Source organism: Haematobia irritans, chromosome 1 (genome assembly GCF_050003625.1).
Source record: "Haematobia irritans isolate KBUSLIRL chromosome 1, ASM5000362v1, whole genome shotgun sequence".
NCBI classification, from domain to species: Eukaryota; Metazoa; Arthropoda; class Insecta; order Diptera; family Muscidae; genus Haematobia; species Haematobia irritans.
The window spans coordinates 21,219,365-21,240,562 of NC_134397.1; the positions used below are offsets into that span (position 1 = coordinate 21,219,365).

Sequence of the window (21,198 nt, forward strand, 5' to 3'; positions counted from 1 at the left end):
GTGTTCGGTCGTAGCAGGAATCGAACCCACGACCTTGTGTATGCAAGGCGGGCATGCTAACCATTGCACCACGGTGGCACCACAACCCAAGTAATTCCATTGTGGATGACAATCTTTCGTAAAAGTTTCTACGCAATCCATGGTGGAGGGTACATTAGATTCGGCCTGGCCGAACTTATGGCCGTATATACTTGTTTTTCTTATTTTTAGTTCACATCATTAAAGTAAGAAACCAATTATTCAAATAAGGCACATTTGCTCGTATTGGCCAAAATTTAACTAAAATCAACTAATCTTCATGAACTAAACTAAAGTTGAGTTGGCATTAGCGCCCCCTTTTTTAAGTGTGTCATGTAGTCGATTTAAATATCACAACATTCCAATTTATGGCATGTCTCATATATGTATTATATATACGTATATGACACGATTACAAAGTACAAAACGAAATGGACCAAGTAATATAGGTGGGGATATATTATTTGTGAATTATGAATGGATTTTATTGCTAAGCTATTTAGTTGATGAACTCTTAGTCAGATTAAAATGTGCCATAACAAATGGTCAAAAGAGTCGGGACGACTATGTGAAACCCTACACCAAACTTAGGAAAATAGTGACATTTACAAACAAAGAAAAACCACTATCCTCCGGAACGAAATTTTAGACAAAAGAAATTCTTCTTTCCCACAAAAATGTTGCTTAGAGAGCAAAATAATACGAATTTGAAACAAGCGATTTAACGATTATCTTTTAAGGATTTTAGTTACTTTTAAGAAAAATTTCTTATTGCCAAAAGATGGTATGTGGCATTTTCAATAATATCATCTATATCTTCATGGCCAATAAGCTCGTATGAAATTTTTAATAATATATATAGAATAATTAATTTAGGCGAAAAACCCAGCGTGCATTGATATCAGGCTAACATAAAATGGAAAACTTTCTATTTTGAAATATCGTTCCTGCGAAAAGGAGTCTATCAGTCTAGTGGCTTAATATGTTTGAATGCATATCGTAACCTAAACCGGATTGTTCCGCATATGAGCCCCAAATGATATGCAAATTCAAATAAATTATTTATTACGAATCCATGTCAATGATCGATTTAATCAGGGTATGATCAACAGTGTTTGACATAGTTTTGAGGAGCGAAAATCATATCATTGCGTATGATGACCATATTATTTTTAGTGTGTAATAAAGCTCCACCATGGGGTTTTCTAACTTTCTCATTCACCACCACAAATTGCGTTTCTTGCCCATGGCAAGATATCTTAAGACTTCTTAGCATATGGAGTATATGTTAGACAAGCATCTATATATGCCAATTGAGTTATAAATAATTATGGACCGATATGAACCAATTTTTGTACAATTGGTAGAAAATGTATATTGACATCACGTACCTATAATGTTGGACCGATATGACCGATTTTTGCAAAGTTATTAGAAGCCATATACTAAAATTTTCATGGTATGAAATTTGCCCCTCCTAGAGGCTGAGAAAATCAAATCTTGGGATCAGTTTATATGGGGGCTATAAAGGGTGATTCTTTTGAGGTTAGGATTTTCATGCATTAGTATTTGACAGATCACGTGGGATTTCAGACATGGTGTCAAAGAGAAAGATGCTCAGTATGCTTTGACATTTCATCATGAATAGACTTACTAACGAGCCACAACGTCGAATTTTCAGTGAATGGGCCCTAGAAAAGTTGGCAGAAAATCCGTTTTTTTATCGACAAATTTTGTTCAGCGATGAGGCTCATTTCTGGTTGAATGGCTACGTAAATAAGCAAAATTGCCGCATTTGGAGTGAAGAGCAACCAGAAGCCGTTCAAGAACTGCCCATGCATCCCGAAAAATGCACTGTTTGGTGTGGTTTGTACGCTGGTGGAATCATTGGACCGTATTTTTTCAAAGATGCTGTTGGACGCAACGTTACGGTGAATGGCGATCGCTATCGTTCGATGCTAACAAACTTTTTGTTGCCAAAAATGGAAGAACTGAACTTGGTTGACATGTGGTTTCAACAAGATGGCGCTACATGCCACACAGCTCGCGATTCTATGGCCATTTTGAGGGAAAACTTCGGAGAACAATTCATCTCAAGAAATGGACCGGTAAGTTGGCCACCAAGATCATGCGATTTGACGCCTTTAGACTATTTTTTGTGGGGCAACGTCAAGTCTAAAGTCTACAGAAATAAGCCAGCAACTATTCCAGCTTTGGGAGACAACATTTCCGAAGAAATTCGGGCTATTCCGGCCGAAATGCTCGAAAAAGTTGCCCAAAATTGGACTTTCCGAATGGACCACCTAAGACGCAGCCGCGGTCAACATTTAAATGAAATTATCTTCAAAAAGTAAATGTCATGGACCAATCTAACGTTTCAAATAAAGAACCGATGAGATTTTGCAAATTTTATGCGTTTTTTTAAAAAAAAAAGTTATCAAGCTCTTAACAAATCACCCTTTATATAATTTTGGGCCGATATGAACCGATTTTTTCAAAATTTTTAGAAGCCATATATTAACATCGCTTACCAAATTTCAACCGGATGGGATGAAGACCCGGAAGCACGGTTGCCAATTTAATCTTATTTTGAAGTTTTTGATTACATATTTCTCAAAATTTTATTTTTATAGAAAACTTCGTGAAATTTTATTCCAATAGAAAAATTTTTCAAAATGTTATTTGTACAGAAAATTTTGTCAAAATTTTATTTCGATAGAAAATTTTGTCAAAATTTTATTTCTATAGAAAATTTTCCAAAATTTTATTTCTACAGAAAAATTTTTTAAAACTTTATTTCTAAATTTTGTCAAAATTGTATTTCTAAAGAAAATTTTGTCAAAATTGTATTTCTAAAGAAAATTTTGTCAAAATTTTATTTCCATAGAAAATTTTGTCAAAATTTTATTTCTATAGAAAATTTTGTCAAAATTTTATTTCTACAGAAAAATTTTTGAATTTATTTCGGCATAAGCCGGCTATCAATGTAAAACCTTTTTTCGGAGGGTTCAAGTGTTGTTTATAGTTGGGTTTAATAAACTGCCTGAATTTATTCTGATAATTGGTTGATAGTTTTGCTGCAAGTAGAGGATGCTGATGAGGAATGTGGTAATTCCGAAACGTGCGTCCATCCAACCATCTTGCAGTCTATAGGGCTTTGCCCAAATAAATTTGACAAACATTCTTTTCCTCTGTTGGTTAAGCTACACTTGTAGTTTACTCAATGTATGGTTTTAAGCTGCAATAACAAACAACAACAAAATTTTATTTCTATAGAAAATTTTGTCAAAATTTTATTTCTATAGAAAATTTTGTCAAAACTTTATTCCTATAGAAAATTTTGTCAAAAGTTTATTTCTATAGAAAAATTTTTTTAAAATTTTATTTCTATAGAAAATTTTGTCAACATTTTATTGGTATAGAAAATTTTGTCAAAATTTTATTTCTATAGAAAATTTTGTCAAAAATTTATTTCTATAGAAAATTTTGTCAAAATTTCATTTCTATAGAAAAAAGTTTTCAAAATTTTATTTCTACGGAAAAATTTTGTTAAAATTTTATTTCTATAGAAAATTTTGTCAAAATTTTACTTCTATAGAAAATTTTGTCAAAATTTTATTTCTATAGGAAAATTTTGTCAAAATTTTATTTCTATAGAATATTTTGTCAAAATTTTATTTCTATAGAAAAATTTTGTCAAAATTTTATTTCTATAGAAAATTTTGTCAAAGTTTTATTTCTATAGAAAATTTTGTCAAAATTTTATTTCTATAGAAAAATTTTTCAAAATTGTATTTCTACAGAAAAATTTGTTAAAATTTTATTTCTATAGAAAATTTTGTCAAAATTTTATTTTTATAGAAAATTTTGTCAAAATTTTATTTCTACAGAAAAATTTGTTAAAATTTTATTTCTATAGAAAATTTTGTCAAAATTTTATTTCTATAGAAAATTTTGTCAAAATTTTATGTCTGTAGAAAATTTTGTCAAAATTTTATTTCTGTAGAAAATTTTGTCAAAATTTTATTTCTATAGAAAATTTTGTCAAAACTTTATTTCTATAGAAAATTTTGTCAAAACTTTATTTCTATAGAAAAATTTATCAAAAATTTATTTCTATAGAAAATTGAAGTTTCCCATAGTTGGTGAGGAATATTTTACAAAATCTCCCAAAATCTACCAAACAGTAAAAAATTTACCATTTTTGGTAGAATTCTACCAACTGCGGCAACCGTGCCCAGAAGTCAAATCTGGGGATAGGTTTATATGGGGCTGTACCTAAAAATGATCCGAATAGCCTATTTGCAATACCATCTGTTCTACGTCAATAACAAACATTTGTGGAAAATTTCAAGCCGATAGCCTGTTTCGTTCGGAAGTTAGCGTGATTTCTACAGACGGACGTTAATCGCTAGTTCGACTCAAAATTTTACCAAGATCCATAATACACAGTAAGCGTCATAATAAAGTGTTTAAAATGTTTTCTTTAGAAAAGAGTTATACTGCGTCAAGTTTTTTATTTTTAATGTTTAAGATATGTCCCTTTTGGATGGATCCCAGCATGCGCTTAAGTTTCTATGGAACAACTTCCAATTTTTCTGCTGGAATCTTCCTGGAGAAGCAAATTTCATCAGATCATGTTAAAATTCGGTGTGTAATGTCTTTATTAGAACCTTCTACACAATCCATGGTGTAGAGTGCATACCATTTGGCGTGGCCAAATTTTGTTTCATTTCGATTTATAAACCGTAAATAATAGTATTTTAAAAGTTGTTCAAATTTAAATCTTATCTCCACAGACTTTGATCCCAATATCTTTCGAAATGAAAAAATTAAATTTCTCAGATTAAAGCACAAATATTAGCGTGTTTATTATATTCTTTAGAAAAATGAATTAAAGAAAAGCATCTACAGATTCGTTTATTCCTATTTAGAAAAAAATCACTTGGCACTTTGTCATATCTCCTCTCCAATTACCTTTATTTATACTATAGAATTTTTTTTATTATGTTAGAGGAAAAAAATAATCCACTAAAAACACTTCTCACAAAGACACATCAAAAAATCAACTAATAATTAAATTGAGTTTTTTTAAACATAAACCCTAAACATTGGTCACTCAATAACATATAATCTAAAATAGAGGGATAAGATAAGAGAGGGTCGTTCTACATGGCAATATGTAGCAGCTTTGGTCTTTTAATCCTCTAATAATGATAAAGTTCAAAGCGATTACTTCTCAATAGGCTTGAGACCAAATAGAACGCAATGAAGTTGCAACAATTTAACCATATCAAATAGGTGAATATGTTAAACAACCAACAACTTTTGTTTGATAAGGGACACTTTCTTCTATGTAAATATCAACAAACATAATTTTCAATAGGAACGCGATAAAAAAAAAAAAAAAAAAAAAAACAGAATCAAATTATAAAAACAAATTTAGGTTTTATTATGTTGGGTAACGACTTAGACTTAGATCGTTTTAATCTTCCATGAATATCAATTTGTATTAAGAAAATCCACAGAAATGTTTGAACCATCAAATTTGCATTCAAAAAATTTGTAGAAAATTAGGTGAAGTTTGATTTTTTAAAAAATACATTAGTTTTTTTAGTTGACAAAAAATTGAATTATCCTAAAAAAAATAGATTAAATCGAAATAAAAATAGATTTTTTAAATGAATAAGGAAATATTTTTTTGAGATGAAAAGCGAAGATTCTTAAAAAGACATATATCGAATTTTCTTAAAATAAAATTATCACAAACGAATTTTCTTAGAAAATTGGATGAAAATCGAATTACCTTACAAAATCGTTTTTTCTTAAAATATTAATTAAAAATCAATTTTTTTTATAAATGAAAATAGTTTTTGTTATTTCGAAACTTCTATAAATATTTTTTGGAAAATTTGATGAAAATCGAGTTTTCTTAGAGAATTTAACGAAAATCGAATTTTCTGAGAAAATTTTAAATTTAAAATCGAGTTTTCCTCGATAAGTTCACAAAAATCGAAGTTTCAACAAAAAATAATAAACTCGTCTTTTCTAACCAAAAATTGATAATAATAGAATTATAGGAAATTTGATGAAAATCGATTTTTTTTCTTAAATTTTAACTTTTTTAGAAAATTAATGAAAATCTGAGAAAATTTTAAATTTAAAATCGAGTTTTCGTCGATAAGTTCACAAAAATCGAAGTTTCAACAAAAAATAATAAATTCGTCTTTTCTAACCAAAAATTTATGATAACAGAATTATAGGAAATTTGATGAAAATCTATTTTTTTTTCTTAAAATTGAACTTTTTTAGAAAATTTAATGAAAATCTAATATTCTTAGAAATTTTCTTGAAAATGTTTTTGGACAATTTGATGAAAATCGAACTTTCTTAGAATATTTAAAAAAAAATTGAACCAAAATTTTTTATAAAAATTACATTTTAAAAAAATATCGGTCGAAAAATCGATTATTTTGATTAAAATTGAATTTAACAAATTTTATGAAAATCGAAATTTCTTAGAAATTTTGACGGAAATTGAATTTTATTAGAAAATTTGATGAAAATCGAATTTGCATACAAAATGTGAGTTCATCGAATTTTGGTAGAAAAATTTATGAAAATCGAATTTTCGAAAAAAAAAAAAACATTTACGAAAACGATTATAAAATGTACTGAGAATGTAGAAGAAAAAAAATTCTTATAAAATTAGCCAAAAATGTCTTTTAGAAAATTCGATGAATATCGATTTGTTGGAAAGTTTTATGATATTCGTTATTTGTTTTTTTGAGATAACTTGAAGAAAATCGAATGTTCGTAGAAAGTTTGAAGGAAATCGAATATTCTAAAAAAGATCACATTTTTTTATAAATATTATAAAAGTAGAAATGGAATTTGGGACAATTAAACTTTTTTTGATAAACAATTGGGAAAATATATTTACAATATTTGATGAAAATCAAATTTCTTATAAAATTTGATGAAAATCGGTTTCTTAGAAAATTCGATAAATATCGATTTTTTTGGATAATTTAATGATAAAAATCGAATTTTGTAAAAAAAAATCTCAGACAATTTGATGAAAATTGAATTTTCATACAACATGTGATGCACATCAAATTTTGGTAGAAAATTTGATGAATATCGGATTCTCTAAAAAAACAATAATAAAAACCGAATTTTGTAAAAAAATTGATGAAAATCGATTTTCTTGGAAAGTTTACTGAGAATGAAGAAGAAAGAAAATCAAATTTTCTTATAAAATTTCACGAAAATGTTTTTTAGACAATTCAACGAACATCGGGTTTTTGGAAAATTTAATGAAAATCGTATTTCTATAGAAAGTTTGAAGAAAATTCGATAAATATAGAATTTTTGGAAAATTTAATGAAAATTTTTATTTTTGGAAAATTTAATGAAAATTTTTATTTTTGGAACATTTTATTAAATTTTTTATTTTTTTTAAAAATTTATGAAATTTGAATTTTCTAAAAAATTACATTTTATTATATAATATAACAAAAGTAGAATTGGAATTTAAGGAAATTTGACTAAAATCGATTTTTTCAGAAAAAAATTAAAAAATCGAATTTTGTAAAAAGTGATGAAAATCGATTATCTTAACAAATGTACTGAAAATGGATTGTTTTTAGAAAATTTGGAGAAATTCACATTTTTTTTATATATAATTTAAAAAATCTAATTGAATGAAGATCGAATTTTCTTAGAAAATTTGATGAAAATAAATTTTCTTATAAAAGTTGATAAAAATCTATTTTTTATAGAAATCGATATCGATTTTTGTTGGAAAATTTTATGATAATCTCCTCAGAAAATTTGATGAAAATCGAATTTTCATAGAAAATTTAATAAAAATTGAATTTTCTTAGAAAATATGATAAAAATCGAGTTTTTTAGGTATTTTAAAATATTTATGAAAATCGAATTTTCTTAAAAGAAATGATGGAAATATAAATTTTCTTGCAAAATTTACTTTTTTTACGAAATTGAATGAACATCGATTTTATTATAAAACAAAATTTGCTAAAAATCGATTTTTTAGAAAATTTTCCAAAAATCTATTTTTCGTAGAAAATTTATTAAAAAAAAGATTTTCTTAGAAAATTTTATGAAAATGGAATTTTCATAGAACCTTTTATGAAAATCGAGTTTTCCTAGAAAATGTTATGAAATTTTTCTTAAGAGTTGGAATTTTCTAGAAATATTTGATGGTAAATTGTCTCTCACGCGTACATCTCTAACGTAGCTTTTAAAATAAACTCATTTGTTAATACTTTTTTTTGGCCCCCCCTACGTGAACTTTGCTTCAAAAAACAATGTTTACGACATGTTTATCTACTCAAATAAAAATGCAATAATTTTGAATTGAATTTCGTGTAGAAGGCCTCTAAACGGTAGTGACAGTTTATTAAAAAACAAATAAATGGACAATAGACACACACCAAAAATTTTGTTTTCTATAAAGCAATACATTTGATATCAACATTATCAATTCTTTACACTAATTGAAAATTCGTCACATTTTTTTATGTTGAAGAAGTGTACTGGGGTATAATTAGGCAATGGCTAGAGCTTAATCTGTTGTCATGTATAAAATAAAATTTACCCAAAATGTTTCATACTATCACATATTGTCTATAGGTAATATGTGATGGTATAAAATAAATTGTGGTGATTTCTTAACCTATAGGTAAATTTTATTTTATACATGAGGAAGCGGCGACATGAAATGTTTGTAGTTCTAAGTATAATATTATTTTTTCGCAGTAGTGAACTATAAATCGCCACTATTTTATTTTTTTTTAGAAATTTGGTTATCGATTTTTGCGATAAGATTTATTTTTAAATTAATTTCTTCAAAAACTATATTAGCTTACATTTTATAAAAAAGCAAGTAAGAAAATGCCCAAGTCAAGCGGACTTAACTTTACAATATCTAATTTGTATTCCTTTTGGAATTTCTTAAAAACTATATTGGACAATTATTAAATGGAAAATATCAAAGATTTTATAAAATTTTATTAAAACCAAATTTTCTTATAAAATTTGATAAAAATCAAATTTGTTTAGATAATTTGAGTTTTTTTTTTTTGAAAATTTTGTAAAATTTTATAAAAAATTAATGAAAATCGAATTTTCTTAGAAATTTTGAAGAAAATTTAATTTTAGTAGAACATTTAATGAAAACCGTTAAATGTGGCGCTTGTGCAAAATTTGAAGTAAGCCAGAGCAAAACTCTGGCTTTTGAGACCATATAAGTCCAAATCGGGCGAAAGATATATATGTGAGCTATATCTAAATCTGAACCGATTTTAACAAAATTTGAAACACTTAACGATACTAGTAAACGTACCCCTTGTGCAAAATTTGAAGCAAATCACGGCATAACTCTGGCTTTTGTGGCCATATAAGTTCAAATCGGACGAAAGATATATATGGGAGCTATATCTAAATTTTAACCGATTTCAATAAAATTTAGCAAGCATTGGTAGAATGTCAATTCTACCCTCTGTGCAAAATTTCACGAAGATCGGTAGAAAACTTTGGCCTCTGTGGTCATATGAGTCTAAATCGGACGAAATATATATATGGGAGCTATATCTAAATCTGAACCGATTTGGCTGATATTTTGCAAGATTTTCGAGATTCATAAAATATTTGGATGTACGGTATTTCAAGAAAATCGTTTGATAAACACGCTAACTATGACCAAATCGGGGATAAATATATATGGCAGCTATATCTAAATCTGAACCGATTTTTTCCAAAACCAATAGCGATTGTCTCTGTCCCAAGAAACGGCCCAATGCCAAATTTGAGGACGATCGGACTTAAATTGCGAGCTGTACTTTGTGCACAAAATTACATATACAGACGGACAGACAGACAGACAGACGGACATCGCAAAATCGACTCAGAATTTAATTTTAAGCCGATCGGTATACTAAGAGATGGGTCTATGACCACTATTTCTTGGCGTTACATACAAATGCACAAACTTATTATACCCTGTAGTGGTGAAGGGTATAAAAACAAGTACATACGGCCGTAAGTTCGGCCAGGCCGAACCATGGATTGCGTAGAAACTTATACGAAGGACTGTCATCCACAATCGAATTACTTGGGTTGTGGTAACACTTGCCGATAGCAAGGTATCTTAAAACTTCTTAACATCGTTTTCTAAATTGTGAGTTAGTCCATACGTGGAATATATTAGACAAAAAATATACATGGACGATATGGACTTTTGCACGGTACGTAGAGAGCCAGAATCGAAATATGGGGGTCGCTTATATGGGGGCGATATATACAATTATGAACTTCATATTGACCAATTTTTGTGTGTTTGGGGATCGATTTATCTGAGGGCTATATAGGCATAGGCGTAGTTGTTAAAGGCCATATACTAGCACAGTGTACCGAATTTCAACTGACTCGGATGGAATTTGCTCCTCCCAGAGGCTCCAAAACCAAATCTCGAGATCGGTTTATATGGGGACTATATATGATTATGGACCGATATGGGCCACTTTTGGCATGGTTGTTAAAATACCATGTACTAAATTTCAATCACATCGGATGAATTTTGCTTCTCAAAAAGGCACCGGAGGTCAAATATGGGGATCCGTTTATATGGGGGCTATACGTAAAGGTGGACCGATATGACCCATTTGCAATACCATCTCGTGGGGGCCTCTTCGTTAACCGTGTGCAAGTCATCTATCTGCTCTGTCAAAGCTATGCCTCTCTGGTCATTATCCAGGAGAGAATGGCAAAGTTCGTGATGGGCATAAAAGTCTCCTAGAACCAATCGGTCATGCCCGCACAACAGCCACTCAATGTTTGGGCAATAACCTGAAGCACAGCTACCAACCGGCGGTATATACACATTGTATAGCTCTATCTCGGCAGCCCCAGACTTGACTGCTACCCCCATACATTCCATGTAGGGGTCACTAGTGTCTGGTACAAGCGGCCTATCCCGCTGCACGGAACGGTGTCATGTGAAAGCCAGGCAACCACCTCCATTTCTAGTGCGATCCTTACGCAGCACATTGCATCCGTCACAATGGCGCAAGCTACAGGATTCATATAGCTTCGTCTCTGGGATCGCCGCGACCCTGATCCTCTTCCGATTCATAAAATCTACGATTTCGCTAATCATACATCGGAGCCCGTTGTAATTAAATTGCAAAAATGATGCACTTTCGGGAACTAGCACAACAATATTGGGAGTCAGATGCTGCGGCGGAGAATATTGTTGTGCGGGAGATGTCAGGGGGAGTAGCACAATATAATGACCCACTTCTGCTATCACTGGCACATCATCCTGCCACGTAGTCAGTATGACTATACTCCCGCATCGATGTTAAGCCGGAAAAATTCCGGAAGTGCACCCATTCCAAGCACCGGTTACACCTAACCGAAACCGAACGATGGTGAAGTTGGTTTCGGTAGACCGAACAGTACCATGGTCCGGGGTTCTCCTCTATCCCGGCTCGGACTAAAAGCTAACGGAGAAGGTTTTCCGCGATGCACCTCCTCCAACACAAAAAGTGGACGAAACCACACGTACACTGATGTGGCAGCCGCTGGCCGATGAGTCGGACCCATCGGGCCAATCCGGAGCAGAAAACCCGCCGCCGTGGGGTTGCATTATACCTGTATTATTACGGGAAGTGATATACCATCATTTTTGAGATCATATAGAAGACAGATTAATAAAAGCGCAAAAAGTCCACAGGGACAGGGACCTTACGACCCATATAAACCTCCTCCTTTCATTTGTTTAAAAGTGTTAGTTTGCATTGTAGAATAATAGAATGCATTTTTAACTTCCTCTATATTTTGTTTAAAGTTCAAAGACATCGTATGAAAGTTTCGTTATTAAAAATTTAATTTAATCTAAATCATGATTTAATATAATATTTATTGGATTTTACAAGCAACAATAAGCCTCATTAATAAAATAGAATTGATTGTACAAAAGAAAGAAATGTCTAACAATAAAACCTATTAATGAATTTCCATTTCAAGCCCAGGGTCTTCAAATGAATATTCATTTGATATTATAAATAAAAAAACAGTTTAGTTATATTTCAATTAAATCATTAATTATAACCATAAGATCATTTATATACAAAAATATATTACTAGTGATTAAGGGTATATAGATAAATTCGTGGTTTTTGTCTCGGCTAAGTAAAATTTAAATTTGTAGAACGAATTTAACTTTGTGGAACGCATTCCAAAAATATAGTTTTTCTTAAAAAGAAGCAACTTTGTGGCGGAAAAACTGCCAAATACCGTCACCCACCAAAAAAAGCGTCGCCAAAAGTAGTGAAAGTGTGCTTTTTGGATCCGGAAGTGGAGCAAAATTGGCGCAGAAGCGATGAATTTAACATGGGATTGTCATAGGACGGATATCCACCATTTCCACAGTCGTTGCACTGAATTTGCTTCACTTATTAAGGTGTAATCCGAAATCAGTGTTTTGGATGTAAATTAAAAAAAAAAAATTATATTCTGCCAAATAAATATTTTTTTTTTTTTAATTTTTTATGATTTTTAATGCATTCTAACCTTTGTTCGAAAATCAAATATTTCAAATATTTCAAAAAATTCACAATTTTTCTAGAATGGATTTAGCATTTTTTTGAGTCTAAAGTCGGGCGGGCCGACTATATTATACCCTGCACCACTTTGTAGCTCTAAATTTTCGATACCATATCACATCCGTCAAATGTGTTGGGTGCTATATATAAAGGTTTATCCCAAATATGTATTTGGAATTAAAATGTATGTATATTTAGATATCACTCGATCTGGACATAATTTGAAAGACTTCTACAAAATCTATAGACTCATAATTTAAGTCGGCTAATGTACTAGGGTGGAACACAATGTTAGTAAAAACAAGTAAGGAAAGTCTAAAGTAGGGCGGGACCGATTATATTATACCCTGCACCACTTTGTAGATCTAAATTTTCGACACCATATCACATCCGTCAAATATGTTGGGGGCTATATATAAATGTTTGTCCCAAATACATACATTTAAATATCACTCGATCTGGACAGAATTTGATAGACTTTTACAAAACTTATAGACTCAAAATTTTAGTTGGCTAATGCACTAGGGTGGAACACCATTTTAGTAAAAATAATACCCTGTTCCACAGTGTTGCGCAGGGTATAAAAATATGGGAAACATTTAAATCTGAAGCACTTTTAAGGAAACTTCGCAAAAGTTTATTTATGATTTATCGCTCGATATATATGTATTAGAAGTTTAGGAAAGTTAGAGTCATTTTTACAACTTTTCGACTAAGCAGTGGCGATTTAACAAGGAAAATGGTGGTATTTTGACCATTTTTATCGAAATCAGAAAAACATATATGGGAGCTATATCTAAATCTGAACCGATTTCAATTAAATTTGGCACACATGACTATATTACTAATTGTACTCCTAGTGCAAAATTTCAACCAAATTGGGCCAAAACTCTGGCTTCTGGGGCCATATAAGTCCATATCGGGCGAAAAATATATATGGAAGCTATATTTAAATCTGAAACGATTTCAATCAAATTTGGCACACATGGCTATACTACCAATTGTACTCCTTGTGCAAAATTTCAAGCTAATCGGGATAAAACTCTGGCTTCTGGGTCTATATAAGTGCATATCGGGCGAAAGATATATATGGGAGCTATATCTAAATCTGAATCGATTTCAACCAAATTTGGTACGCATAGCTACAATGCTAAATCTACTCCCTGTACAAAATTTCAACCAAATTGGGCCAAAACTCTGGCTTCTGGGGCCATATAAGTCCATATCGGGCAAAAGATATATATGGGAGCTATATCTAAATCTGAACCGATTTCAATCAAATTTTGCACACTTGACTATACTACTAATTGTACTCCTAGTGAAAATTTTCAACCAAACTCGGCCAAAAATCTGGCTTCTGGGGCCATATAAGTCCATATCGGGCAAAAGATATATATGGGAGCTATATCTAAATCTGAACCGATTTCGATCAAATTTTGCACACTTGACTATACGACTAAGTGTTATGTTTGTACAAAATTTCAAGCAAATCGGTATAAAACTCTGGCTGCTGGGTCCATATTAGTGCATATCGGGCGAAAGATATATATGGAAGCTATATCTAAATCTGAACCGATTTCTTCCAAAATCAATGGGGTTCTATTCTGACCCAAGTTAGGAACATGTGCCAAATTTGAAGGCGATTGGACTTAAATTGCGACCTAGATTTTGATCACAAAAATGTGTTCACAGACAGACGGACGGACGGACAGACGGGCATGGTTATATCGACTCAGGGACCCACCCTGAGCATTATTGCCAAAGACACCATGTGTCTATCTCGTCTCCTTCTGGGTGTTACAAACATATGCACTAACTTATAATACCCTGTTCCACAGTGTGGCGCAGGGTATAAAAATATGGGAACCATTTAAATCTGCAGCAATTTTAAGGAAACTTCGCAAAAGTTTATTTATGATTTATCGCTCGATATATATGTATTATAAGTTTAGGAAAATTAGAGTCATTTTTACGAGTTTTCGACTAAGCAGTGGCGATTTTACAAAGAAAATGGTGGTATTTTGACCATTTTTATCGAAATCAGAAAAACATATATGGGAGCTATATCTAAATCTGAACTGATTTCAACCAAATTTAGCACTCATAGCTACAATGCTAATTCTACTTCCTGTGCAAAATTTCAAGCTAATCGGGATAAAACTCTGGCTTCTGGGTCCATATAAGAGCATATCGGGCGAAAGATATATATGGGAGCTATATCTAAATCTGAACTGATTTCAAACAAATTTAGCACGCATAACTACAATGCTAATTCTACTCACTGTGCAAATTTTCAATTAAATCGGAGTAAAAGATTGGCCACTGTTGTCATATGAGTGTTAATCGGGCAAAAGCTATATATGGGAGCTATATCTAAATCTGAGCGTGAGATCCAGCGTTATAAAGGATAGATCAGGCAGCATACCAGATAAGTGTGAACACGGTGTCTCATTACCTCTTGGGTTGCTATCGCAGTTGTCATCCAATTCACCATCTTGTGGATAGGCAACCTCCACTCTGGAATGTAAGAGTTGATCTTCACTTTCTAGAGCGCGAGATGCAGCGTTATAAAAGAGAGCCTCTAGATCAGGCAGCATTCCAGACAGGTCTGAACCAGTGCTGACGCTACTACTTCAATCGAAGTATTTTGCTTCATTTTCAAAAAATTTACTTCGTCACTCCTTCTTCCAAAAATCTGCTTCACTTTTTGTTCTGCTTCAAATTTTTAAAATTTTCCCCATATTACCTAATTGTTTTTCCTATAATTACGATGAACATAGTGGATTTAATCATTGAACATATGCAAACCCTATTTTTCATCGCCAAAAAAGTAATGAAAATGTTCTTTTTGGATCCGGAAGTGGTGCAAAATTGACGCAGAAGCGATGAATTTAACATGGGCTTGTCATAGGACGAAAGTCCTTCATTTCAACAGCCATTCCACTGAATTTGCATCACTTCTTTAGGTGTAAACCGAATTCAATGTTTTGGATGTAAATTAAAAAATTATATGATATTTTGTCAAATAAATAATTTTTATAACTTTTTATAATTTTTAATGGATTCTAACGCTTGTCGGAAAAGTTTGACTTCAAATATTTTCAAAAATTCACAATTTTTCCAGATTGGATTTAGCATTTTTGCCGACATTATTTAAATGATTTGTACCATTTTATGAATTCTTAAACTGTTTTTAACCAATTTGAAACAAAAAAAGTTAAAATTATCCATTATGGGTATGAAAGACCCAAGTTATATAAAATTGAATTAAAAGAACTTCCTGGGTAGTTAAAATAAAGAACATCATTGGGAGTGCATCTTCTGGAAGTGCTTTTAAAGGTGTGCCTTTGGAAGAACTTCCAAATTTTTTTGCTGGGTATAAGTGTCAATGCTATTGTTTTGATTTCAAAAATGTATGCTACTTCAATTTTATTCAATCTACTCCACTTTTTTCCAAAATCTACTTCACTCAATTTTTCACTAGCGGCAGCACTGGTCTGAACAGAATTCATGAGGATACTGTAGATGAAGCGGTGAGAAACTATAAGCATCGGAGGAGATAGACCTCCCACGGTAGACAAGGGTAGTCTTGGTCCAACTAAGATCAGGTAAGTGCAGCCGCCTCAATTCCTATATATCATTGATTGATAGCAACGTAGCTGACGTGTAGCCCATCTGTAATCAAGGTCCACATGACACTCGTCACCCTTTCGCTTTCGGACACACCCCATTCTTGTCGGAGAGTTCTTTGATCTGGATACTAATTGAACTACCAAAGGATAGAACAAAACGGATAAAACTACATTAAAATCTGTTACAACAAGAACAACACTATCAATTGCACTCTTTGGGCAAAATTTAAAGTAAATCAGGCTGAAATTCTCGCTTCTGGGGCGATATTAGTAGATATCGGACAAAATATATATATGGGAGCTATATCTAAAACTGAACTGATTTCGTCCAAAATCAATAGGGTTCTATTCTGACCCAAAAACACATACTTGTGCCAAATTTGAAAACGATTGGTCGTAAATTGCGACCTAAACTTTGATCACAAAAATGTTATCACAGACAGACGGACGGACATGGCTAGATCGACTCAGGGGCCGGCCCTAAGTAATATTGCAAAAGACACCATATGTCTATCTCATCTCCTTCTGGGTGTTGCAAACATATGCACTAACTTAGAATACCCTATTCCACAGTGTGGCGCAGGGTATAAAAAACAGCTGCCAATTATGTACTAGCTCTTGCAATTTTTACCGGGAAAAAAATTTACAGCAAACACTTGCAAATTCTCTATCAAATATGTTCGTTAACTATCAAATTTAATTTCTTTCTATCTACCTGGCTTTGTGCAGTAGGTGAACAACTTTCATTCAAAATTTGTTATTATTATCCAAAATTATCGGGTACGCGAACGGGGCTAATAAAATCGCCCTCTTTTTTCCGGGTTTGGGTGTTTGTGTATATGAATAAACATAAATACTTGCCTTGGAACTGGTATTGATGTTTATTATTTTTGCAATCGATGAAAATGGTGGCGTGTTTCTTTTTAGTCTGTATATTCCAGAGACAGGTAATTGAAGAGCACATATGTTTTGCAATATTTTTTATATATTAAATATACAAAATATTGAAACAAAAACACTTTTATTAACAACAGCAATTAATAAATATTTGGCTATCTTTGTATGACTTTTCGGTGTAATTCATATATGGGTCATAGGACCTATTGATTTTCTTTGGTCATCTCTATGTAAATAAACAAACACCCATTTCACTATAACTCATTCAAATCGGATTTGTACTATGTATGCACCAAACAAACTGTAGTTTAATTATTTATTTTTCCGAGTTATCTTTAAATTTGCTTTGTTTAGTTTTTCTTTTATTTTCTTCCACAACTGTTCCCTCTTTCTGATAAGATTGCACCAACTAATAAAAACAACGACATTCATGGTGAATTTGTGACTAGTGTTTGACAATAGAGCAACAGCTGACACAAGTATAGTGGTGAATATGGCGATATGGAACATATGTTGGCACATGTTCGTCGTATTGGGGGGAGTAGTTTACTAATTGGCAAAGCAGTTACAAGAATGTTGCCAACGTAAAATAATACTCTATTGGCTGGCAATTGGCGGTTTATGTGTAGTTGGCAATTTAAAGTGTTTGTAGAGCAATTAATAGAATGTTGTCAACACAAAATAATACTCTATTGGTTGGCAATTGGCGGTTTATGTGTAGTTGGCAATTTAAACTGGTGGTAAAACAATTAATAGATGTGTTTTTATTGCGTCTGCTAAAATAATCGAAATTATAAATGAAAACCAGTATATAATACTGTTAAATATCGAAGAAAGAGAAAGATGAAAAAGAAAGTGCTCATCAAATGAAGTAAATTATATGCTGTATAATTGAAAATTAAAAAAGAAGACGATTTGCATAAAGGTGCACCCAGAAAAAAGTGACCACTTCTTTAAGTTAAAATTAACTCATTGTGAAGAAAGTTGAACTTCGTATAGCGCCAAAGACATTTTTATTTGTTTGAACGATGTGATTTTCGTAGAAATTAGGTAGAATGCATTCCATATATTAGTTAACATTTTCCTATATTTATGTACCACTATACTACAGAATGAACAAAATTTAACTGAAATGAATTCATATATGGAATGATTTTATTGAACTTTTTTCATTCATTTGGACAAATCTTACATATTTGTGGTAAACTTTTTACATCAAATTTAGAACTTCTTACTTTCGTTTTTAAATACAATTTTATGTATTTATGTAGGCATTTTTTCTTCAATAAAAGACATGTTTTATTAATATATTGAAAATATTTATTAAGAATCAACAGCATCGACTGGCCTTGAAATATTAAAACACATTATTTTCTTCTTGTAGTAACTTTCACGTTGAATAAGTTGCTGCCTAGCTATGTTGTCTACCTTTTACAATTTCAATACCTACAAATATAAACAAAACAAGTATTTAAAGCAGTAAATTCGGCCGGGCCGAATTTTAAATACCCACCGCCATGAATCAAGTATAATAGTTTACAATGAAAACTCTTCGTCGTAGTGGGTTACTTGATAATATATAGAATTGTAGGGGGTTTGATGACAAATCTTCTCAAAAACGAGCCAGCTCCCGAAGACAAACTTTATAGATTCTACCTATGAAGACCAGATAAGATTCTGGATTTATGAGAACCAATTTTGTTTGAGTTTTAAAGAAAATATAAACATATCGTATATATGTTGAAATTACGCCTTGATTTAAAATCTTAAATCTGTATATTTTTCCGCATTTATTTAAATACGATGAGTAAAATCTGGAACTTTTACTTTCAGTTTGAAGCAATTTTCATTATCAGTGCGCCTGCTATACCCTGAAAGAAGTGTTTTCTTTTGACACAAATTTTAGAGACAATCGTGGAATAAACGAAAACACTTTATAAGAAAAAGAAATTTCGTTTGTCTAAAATTTTATTATAGATTACTAATTTCCAGCAAATCGGATAAAAACTACGGATTCTAGAAGCCCAAGAAATAAAGCCGGCAGATCGGTGTATATGGGGGCTATACTAAAACATGGACCGATAGGCACCATTTGCTACTCACATATTTGTAATCTTAAAATACCTCCAGTTTTTCAATTTCAAACAACTCGGCCAGAAAATATAGTCTCTAGACGCCCAAGAAGTAAAAATCGAGAGATCAGTTTATATGGGGGTTATACCAAAAAAATGGACCGATATACCTCAATTTCGGCACTCTTATTTGTGGTCTAAAAATACCTCTAGATTTCGAATTTCAGGCAAATCATGTAATAAATACAGTTTATTGTAGCTCAAGAATTTCAGGCAAAGCGGATGGTAAATATAGTTTCTAGAAGCCCAAGAAGCAAAATGGGAAATCGGTCTATATGGGGGCTATACCAAAAAATGGACCGATGGGCACCATTTTCGGGACACCTTTTTATGGTTCCAAAAGAACTCTAGATTTTCAATTTCAGGAAAATCGGATAGAAGTATAGTTTCTAGAAGCCCAAGAAGCAAAGTCGGGAAATCAGTCTCTATGGGGGCTATATGAAACATGGACCGATGAGCACCATTTTCGGCACACCTTTTTATGGTCTTCAAATACCTCTAGATTTCCAATTTCAGGCAAATCGGATGGTAAATATAGTTTCTAGAAGCCCTAAAAGCAAAATCGGTATATGGGGGCTATACCAAAACATGGACCGATGAGCACCATTTTCGGCACACCTTTTTATGGTCCCCAAATACTTCTATATTTCCAATTTCAGGCAAATTGGATAAAAACTACGGGTTTTACAGACTCCAAGACTCCAAATCGGGAGGTTGGTTTACATGGGGGCTATATCAAAACTTGGACCGATGCGGACAATTTTCGACACACCTCTTTATGGTCCCAAAATACCTTTAGATTTTCAATTTCATACAAATCGGATAGAAAATACTGTTTCTAGACGTGTAAGAAGCAAAATCGGGAGATCGGTCTATATGAGGGCTATACCAAAACATGGACCGATATGGACCATTTTCGACACACCTCTTTATAGTCCCGCAATACCTCTAGATTTCCAATTTCAGGCAAATCGGATGGTAAATATAGTTTCTAGACGCCCAAGAAGCAAAATCGGGAGATCGGTCTATAAGGGGGCTATATCAAAACATGGACCGATACGAACGATTTTCGACACAACTCCTTATGGTCCTAAAATACCTCTAGATTTTCAATTTCAGACAAATCGGATAGAAAATATTGTTTCTAGACGCCTAAGAAGCAAAATCGGGAGATCGGTCTATATGGGGGCTATACTAAAACATGGACTGATACGGACCATTTTTGACACACCTCTTTATGGTCCCACAATACCTCTAGATTTCCAATTTCAGGCAAATCTGATAAAAACTACGGTTTTTATAAGCCCAAGACCCCAAATCGGGAGGTAGGTTGATATGGGGACTACATCAAAACTTGGACCGATATAGACCATCTTCGAACTTGACTTGCCTGCAAACAAAAAACTAATCTGTGCCAAATTTCGGGACGATAGCGCCATTATTGAAGGCTGTAGCGTGATTACAACAGACAGACAGACGGACATGCTTATATCGTCTTAGAATTTCTCCCTGATCAAGAATATATATACTTTATATAGTCGGAAATCGATATTTCGATGTGTTACAAACGGAATGACAAACTTATTATACCCCCGTCACCATTTATGGTGGTGGGTATAAAAATCCTAAACTAATTTTTTCACAAAAGGTTAGCGTCACTGAATATTACCTCATAATTGAAGATTCCAAAATGAAGTCGAATGAAGGGGTTGTTATTCTGCTGGTGTCTTCTTTTTTATAAACCAATTTTCAAAAAACGAACATTTTTCTCACTAATTTAAAATAACATATATTTTATATATTTTATTTGTTTTTTATTATATTATTTTACAATATTATTTTTAATAATCTCTCCGTATACCATAACAACGCGATTCCAACTAA

At 32.0% G+C, this 21,198-nt stretch overlaps 1 protein-coding gene across 2 annotated transcripts in view; it reads right to left on the bottom strand.

Annotated features, from left to right (window-relative positions):
* The window catches only part of LOC142220434 (transmembrane protein 135-like), a 42,779-nt gene extending 25,187 nt beyond the window's left edge, over positions 1-17,592 (bottom strand). Inside the window, exon 1 of one of the 2 annotated variants that reach the window (XM_075289572.1) lies at positions 17,147-17,592. The gene's annotated coding sequence lies outside the window, so the exon portion shown is untranslated. Of the gene's footprint in view, positions 1-4,995; positions 5,086-17,146 lie in introns of those variants that run through there. The other variant, XM_075289574.1, reaches the window with a different exon arrangement.
* Between the last annotated feature and the right edge of the window lie 3,606 nt (positions 17,593-21,198).